The sequence below is a fragment of the Cygnus olor genome, chromosome 3, assembly GCF_009769625.2.
Source record: "Cygnus olor isolate bCygOlo1 chromosome 3, bCygOlo1.pri.v2, whole genome shotgun sequence".
In the NCBI taxonomy this organism is placed as follows: domain Eukaryota; kingdom Metazoa; phylum Chordata; class Aves; order Anseriformes; family Anatidae; genus Cygnus; species Cygnus olor.
Window position 1 is genome coordinate 80199361 of NC_049171.1, and position 7478 is coordinate 80206838.

General features: G+C 48.8%; 1 long non-coding RNA gene across 1 annotated transcript; it reads right to left on the reverse strand.

The window, feature by feature from the left end:
* Positions 1-2800: 2800 nt before the first annotated feature.
* LOC121067364 lies at positions 2801-3867 on the reverse strand. Its single transcript, XR_005818265.1, has 2 exons — positions 3635-3867; positions 2801-3214 (listed from the first exon to the last, which is right to left on the reverse strand). It is a non-coding gene; the product is annotated as an uncharacterized LOC121067364 (long non-coding RNA).
* Positions 3868-7478: the final 3611 nt, after the last annotated feature.

Consider the following 7478-nt stretch of genomic DNA (forward strand, 5'->3'; position numbering starts at 1 on the left):
AGGTAAATCATACAAGGGCCGCATTCTCCTCCGTGACTGCTCGGGCTGGTCACAGCTCTGGTAGTCACCCCTTGCCAAGTGCAAGGCAGTCTACCCTGACTAGATCTGGGAATAGATCTTCCACGTGGATCTAAGTGGAAAAAATGAGGACTCGGAGTTAAGTAACCCCAGAGGAATCGCCTCCAACACCCCCCGCCCTGGCAGCTGCTGCAAGGGAGCTTTCAATTTTAATCACAAATTATTTTCATGGCAGCCCACAGTAAAATTAAAACAAGTGTCACAAGACAAAGAGGCCTTACTTCGGTTTACAAGTTTCATGCAACATCCTTTGGGGGTTCAATTCCAGGAAAAGCAAATCGGCAGCTCAGATAAAGCCGATGCAGCTCTGAGCTCCGCGAGCACGGGGTGCCATTGGCTCCTCGCGCACTGTGGTGCGAGCGAGCGGTTAGCTGCACATGCCGGTGCCTCCGGCTGGTCCAGGCAGTGGTTTGCATGTGGCTGTGTCCAGGGGTGCGCTTTTATAAACGTCACCACAGGTAGCACATCCCTCCCTCTGGCTGACCAATCCTGGCAGGCAAGTCGCTTACAAACAGCTTATGCCAGGCTCCCCGGTACCAGCGGGGTAGACCAGGTGACCATGCTATGTCGATGTCTAGGAGTCTGCCCGTGTTCCCATCCATACAGACCTGTGCTCGCCCTGTGGTCTGGGTGCTACCTGGCACCCTGAGGTCTCCCCTCAGACACCCTCTCCTCTGCGGATGATGGGTTATGTTTCAGAAGCCAGGCACTGGAACGGGTCGCCCAGGGAGGTGGTGGAGTCACCGTCCCTGGGGGTGTTCAGGGAAAGGTTGGATGTGGTGCTTAGGGACATGGTTTAGTGGGTGACATTGGTGGTAGGGGGATGGTTGGACCAGATCAGCTGAGCACACCCTCAGCGGGCGACTTGCTCTGGCTGATGCACAGAGAGCTCCCTCCCTCCCCAAAAAGCCTCTCCAGACAATGCCAGACGGAGTGCACATTTTGCGGACTCTCACATAATCCATTTTTCCTGCAAAAGCAACAGAGCAGCATGGGTTTCGGCAGTGAGCACACCAGTGCTCTGCCTGGGCTCTGTCCCGCTCACAGCATCTCAGCTCCCCCAGCGCTTGTCGATCAGCAGAAGCGAGGCTCCACCTCATCTCATCCCTTTTCCCACTCTGTTCCTGGTGGCTACCAAGGGCAGATGTTTGTACATCCCTCTTCCCAAAAATACAGTGGGAACGTTCCTTGTATGCTGGAAGTGTCCTCAGCCTGGGAGGTGTCCTCAGCAAAACAGGGCCACCGAGCTCAGTGCTGCAGGGCAGAGGGAAGCAAATGGCAGAGAGGAGCAACAGGGATGGATTTTCACCCACACCCCACAGCCGTGATCACCAAACCTTCGAGATAAGTGAAAAATCCATGCACCACTTGGAGGTCCCATTTAATCCACCTCAGCCCAAAGGAAACCTTTGAACTTGGGCTTCAAATCATGCTACCTGCTAGACAAGAAAGGCATTAAGAACAAGTAGGATTGAGCAGAAGAAGCAAAGAAGGCTGCTTTGGACACTCCAGTGAGCTTCCAGTCTCTTCCCTAGCAGAGAAGGTCAGCGAGGCTGCAGACTGGACCACCAGTATAGCTGAATTTTTCCCACTAATTGTATTTTCCACTAGCACAAAATCATAGAATCATAGAATATCCTGCTTTGGAAGGGACCCACAAGGTCATCGAGACATACTCTATCTTAATACATTCCACTTGCATTAAAATCACATTACCTTCTTCTATTTTTTGTATTTTTATTATAGAATATAAATTAAAATGCCCAAAACAAAACAAAACAAAAAGTAATTCCAAAATGAAATTCTGAAATAAAGTGCCTCATTCCAACCAGACAAAAAGGGAGCATTTCATACAAAATAATTTGGTCTGTATATTTTTCTAAACAAAATTGTATCACAACCAATGCAATCCTATCAAGACCATTTGTATTTATAAAATGGTATTTTTGCAATAAAAAAATATACTTTGGCAAAGCGTTCAGCTGGCTTTATTAGCATCATTAAGAATCCTCTCGCATTTCCTTATTTTTCAGCAGCTAGCGAGGAGGTATGTTCAGAATTTCATTATTTGAAAATGAGGCAATAAATAAAATAGAAAATAAAGAGTAATTTGTACTCCCATAATGGCTTCCTCTCCAAAGCTTCGAAGCAGTTTACAAAAAAAAAAAAAAAAAGAAAGAAAAAAAAAAGAAGAAAAAAAAACAACATGATTTAACTGCCCCTCCTGTAATGTAGTTATTCCCCCTTTTCATAGCTGGGAAAAACATCTCTTGAGAGAGTCTCTGCTCATTTCAGATGTCTGCGTTCAGAGAGCCAGGAGCCTGATTTACCACGGTTTATTGTGCTTAGACTCAGTGAATACGGTAGGTGCTCAGTATTTCTAGCAAGTAAGACCACAAGCATCTCAAGGCAGCTCTCCCAAACTGCTGGAATCTGCTGGCGATCTGGAGCGAATGTGGAAAGCTGGAAGCTGAGCCCATGTCCCCCAGCCCCAGGCTTCTCTCCAGATCCCAGGACACAGCAGGCCAGAGGCAGTGCTTGCTACCTTGCACTAGCTTTTCCAAACACAGATGGGATGGATATTTTGTGCGTTTTATTAAGCAGGAAGAAGTGCTCTATGCAGAACCATGTTAATTGCTTGACCGGCTCGGTTCTCTTTTGCCCTTTGCTCTTTTTCCATTGCATTCCTGTTGGTCTACATTTAAAGACAGAGAAGAATTCCTGGTATTTAAAAACTTTTTAATGTTTTCTGGTGCCAAATATGACAGACATCTATGCAGTTATGGAAAAGGCAGGAAAGCAGGGCTGGTTCTGGGGAAGAAATGTTTCTTTCATTTCCTTCCCTCTCTAATGTTTGTGGATATTAATTTTAAACCTTGCTGGCACTCCACCATAAGGAGAGTGAAAGATCTTGTTCTTTCATCCAAACCAGTATCAAATAGGTGTAGCTCTACGTTTAAAGCAACCCCACCAAGTCATTTAGTCCCAAAAAGGACAACGGCTTTCATGGCAACACAGAATTTGCCATATTAGATGTAGTGGACGACAGGATCACAAGTCTTACTACTTTATTCCAGAAGTGACCCATACTTCATCCTGTGCTTCAGAGAAGGATGAAAGGCCTCCATAACGCATCCTAAACATAAATATATGGAAACATCTTGTAGAATTTTAAAAAGCATAAGCAAATAGGGTCCTACAGAAATACTAGGAAACTGTGGCATTCATTTCTGAAATCTCAGAGGGATTAATGAGGCAATTATACTGCCCATAGTTTCCTACAGCAGGGAAGCATTCTTCTGCTGTATTCCACACACAGTGACGAGGAGGACTTTTCGGCGCAGAAAACACAGGACAGAACGCAAAAATATCCCAGTGCCCAAACCTGCCAAAAATCAAACCCTTAACCTGTTTGCAATGCAGGCAGTCCCGGATCGGGTCTGTACCTTCAGCGTTGTACAATGACAGTAGCCATAAAGATTCAGAACGAGCACGAGGACCGGTGAGGCCATTAATAACAGTAATAAATGCTGTTCTGCATGAGGAAAACACTTACCCAAGGAATAAAAACAATCATTTTAGAATACGTTATGTCCTCTGTGAAATTCCCACCGCATTTGCACAACGCCACAGCAATTAAGGAGCAGCTCCCCATGCCAGCGAGCAGGCTGCCGTCCCCCCGTGCTACCAGATGTTGCTCGGGGCATTGGGAGGGCTCTGAACAGGGCTGCTCCTGCCCGTCAGAGCCCCCACGTTGCCTCTCCTGCTCACACCTTCTCCCCCCCCCGGGTTGTAAACGCAGCTCTCGCTTTGCCAGCTGGTGGGGTTACTCCTTTGCAGGACAGCCTCGCGGGCTGGCGTGCTGCTGCCGAGGTGCTGCAGGGTGTTGCACAGCTCAGAAACCAGCCACGGTTGTGTAATGATAGCCTACCGCCGCCAGCCAACTGAGGACTGTGTCAGGCCGGCACGAAAACAAGCCTGGGAGCTAAAGGAGGGAAGATTAAAGCAAAGAAGCAGCATGTTTTTTAATTGTGCCTTAGAATTTCTAATCTAGTTAATGGCCCTTCTAGCCCATCTTGTGTAAAGAAACGAGCATGTGGCATGTACTGAAGGAGGATCAACACTGACACACTGACAGATGCGCTTATTGGCACAAGAGACTTGATTATTTCTTGGACTGGGTTTTTTTACTTGCAAGCTAGCCAGCAGCAACTTGCTTTTTTGGAGGGGAAGGGAAGGATCAAACAATCGCTGCAGAGGGATATTAGTTCCCTGGCACTCAATCTTCTTCCATTATAGACTCTTTGCTCAAACAAGAGACAATGCTGCCGTTCCTTCCCCCTGACTCACTGGCAACCCTTTATCCATCTCTGTTTTGCTGCTTTGGAGATTTTTTTGGCTGGAGCCTGATCAGCCTAGCCTGCCCTTTTATCCTCTGTCTCTGCACTTCCAACACTTGTGTGTCCTTCATCGTTCCCCTGAGCTCCTCCGTGCAGTGGAGGACTGCAAGTTACCAACGTACCCAAAAGTTAAACACAGCCAGCTTGATACCGCGCAGTTTTTCATGCCTGCTTGAGGAGTACACCGAGGGAACACCATGGCAAAGCCCCCTGAGCACGTGTGGACCCGTGCAGTGAGTGGCTTTCCAACAGGAGGGACTCAGCTACGGGCTGACAGCACGCAGAGGAGAGCCAGGTCCGGTCCCTCGTCTTGGGAGAGCCGTCCCACTGGTGACAGAGAGCTGCCCGTGGGAGGGAGACCAGAGGAATTCAGGATGACTGAATCCTGGGTTGCTGGAAGAGGGGGGGTTGCAAAACCCCCTGGAGCCTGGCCAGGACACTGGAGGCAATGTCTCAACAAACAGCACTCGAGGTGGCACGGGAGCTTTCACCATGCTTGTGCCCTGCTGCCATTCTCAGGTTTTTCCCAGCATCCGAGCTAGATGTTAGCAGAGGCGGACTCACACACACCTCCTGCCTAGAGCACAACTCTACTGCCATGGGACTGTGCTTCTCGTTAATCCTTTTCCTCCTTTCCCTCTCCCTCCCTTCCCTTCTCCCACACACTGCACTGCTGTGCCTTGTCCCCAGCTGCCTCGCCTTCACCCTGCCCAGTGGGTGAATTCCCACTGCTTCCCTAAAGCAAACAGACAGGAATGCCCCCAGCCAAAACCCTCTTAACCCAGAGGGGCAAACCCAGTGAGGAAGAGAGCAATTCACGCATCTACAGGTGTGACTGCCATCAAATATCTGCATAGGAAAGAGGCTAGCCACTTGAAGGGGTGAGAAATAGGGGCACCCATGTCACTGCCCCCCAGGGGCCAGCCAGCCCCCCAAGGTGTGGGTGCACAGGTCCCACATTTGCCCCAGCTCCTGTCTGCATCGAAAACTACAGGCGTGAATGGCAGCAAAACCATCATCCTTCCTGCAGGCAGAGCAGGGGGCACCAGCTCTCCACCAGCCCTGCAGACCCAGACCCCTGGTTCAGCTCCCGCCCCCACAGAGGCAGGACAGCCCATCCTTGGCCACCAGCCTGCTTGAATCTGGGCCCTCCAGGTCCAAAGCAAGTAACTACTGGTTCCTGGTGGGGTTGGGGAGTGACCAATGGGGCTAGGAGCAAAACCAGACTGGAGACTTCAAGCCTGAGTGGTCTGAGGAGGGGGAGAAGGAGGAGGAGGAGAGGAGGAGAGGAGGAGGAAGAGGAAGGAAACACCATTCTCCAGAGAAGGAGTGCACCAGGGGTAGCAGAAAACACACAATCAAGTTCATGGTTGCCAGTAAAAATGGTTCCTTATGAACTTGAGAGATCCTTTCTTGTGCCAGCCATAACTAGCTTCAGCCTCCTGGTGACTCCTGGTGCTCACCCAGAGGTACACTTTCATTTGCACAAGCCCAGGGACAACCACACATCTTGAGATCACAAAATGATGTGGATCGAAAAGCCCCAGAAAGCTGATTCCTGCCTCAGCAGGGACACTGCTCTCCAGAAATACAGAATATTCCTCCCAAAGCTCCCTGACAAACATGAGTCCATCAGGGGGAAAGGATAAGCTGGACAGTAAAATAGTGTAACTGTCTGTTAATGCCATTCGGGATGCTGTTGAAAGAATTTTGGAACAACTGTGAGACTTTTTGGATGCTCAAACACTGAATGAGTCAAAAAATCATCTGTGTCCTACAGAGAAACATTTTAGAAAACAAAGCAGTTGGCTTCTAGCAACATGATGTAACCTTGGTTTTTCCTCCCCTTATTGTAAGTGCATTTCTGGGTGTTTGCTTTTAAAGCTGTATCCATTAATAATGTGCCTTTATATTTATTTAGAGATATGTCAAACAAGGAGCGCTTATCCGTAGCCCCAGGCAACCCAACAATTTTAATATATAAACAGCTATATAAATGAGTCTTATAATTGTCCAACAAAAGCTTCAGCAACAAAGAATCCCATCTGCGCACCGTCTCTTCTCGGGATGCTCAAAATTCAGCATCCACTTCAGCAGCCAAGGAGAATAAATAAGCTTTCCAAGGGAACCAGCTCAGGTTATTACAGACCAAATGAAGGAACAAGGTGTTTGTCTTTTTTTTAACTTAAAAAAAAAAATCAGAAATGGAAAAACATGGGCCAGATTTTCAAGCAAACTCGACACGTTGCCTGCCTAAATTACACTCACATGCAAGTGCATGCAAATGTATCGTTCCCCTGGTCATTTGCCTGAACTGCATCCACATTTTCCTCAGATGCCTCCTTGAGCATGACACAACACGCATGAGCAGCCTCCCCAGCCTCTCAGAAATCAGAGCATGGGCACGCTGGTGGGAACAGAGGAAACACCTGCATTCCTCTGCAGCAAAAACGCAGCCAAAATAATGATGAGTCTGAGTAAAGCCTGACTGAACGTAAAGGTCAGGGTGCCGGGACGTGGCAGAGCTCAGGGGGTTCCTCACGAAGCTTGGCAAGGGGGATCCTTATCCCCTTATGCTTTTTACATGTATTTCAGCTGGGGAAAAAAAAGCCAAGTGAAAATAAGCAACCATTTTTGGCTTCTGCTGCAGTCCTTAGGTGGGTGACTAAGCACCGCTGGTTACCCGTTAGCTTTACCTATAGCCGCAGGGCGCGTAGCAGGGCTGCAAGAGGTGACAGCACATCTGTCCTCCATGGGCATTAAACATGCCCTGTGTAGGGCCAGCTGCTGCTTCAGGCCAAACCCTGCTCTCCTGCTCTCTTCCGGCCAGCCCAGAGCTGGGGGATCCCCTGTTTTCTGTGGGGAGTTGCCACTGATGTCCCAGGGGAGCACCACGCGCCAGAGGAGAGCGCCGACAAGGATGCTCTTCCTATGATCCGAAAGCCTCTTTTCCTAGCTGGGAGCTGCATGTAAAAACATTATAACAAAGCACCGCAAGAG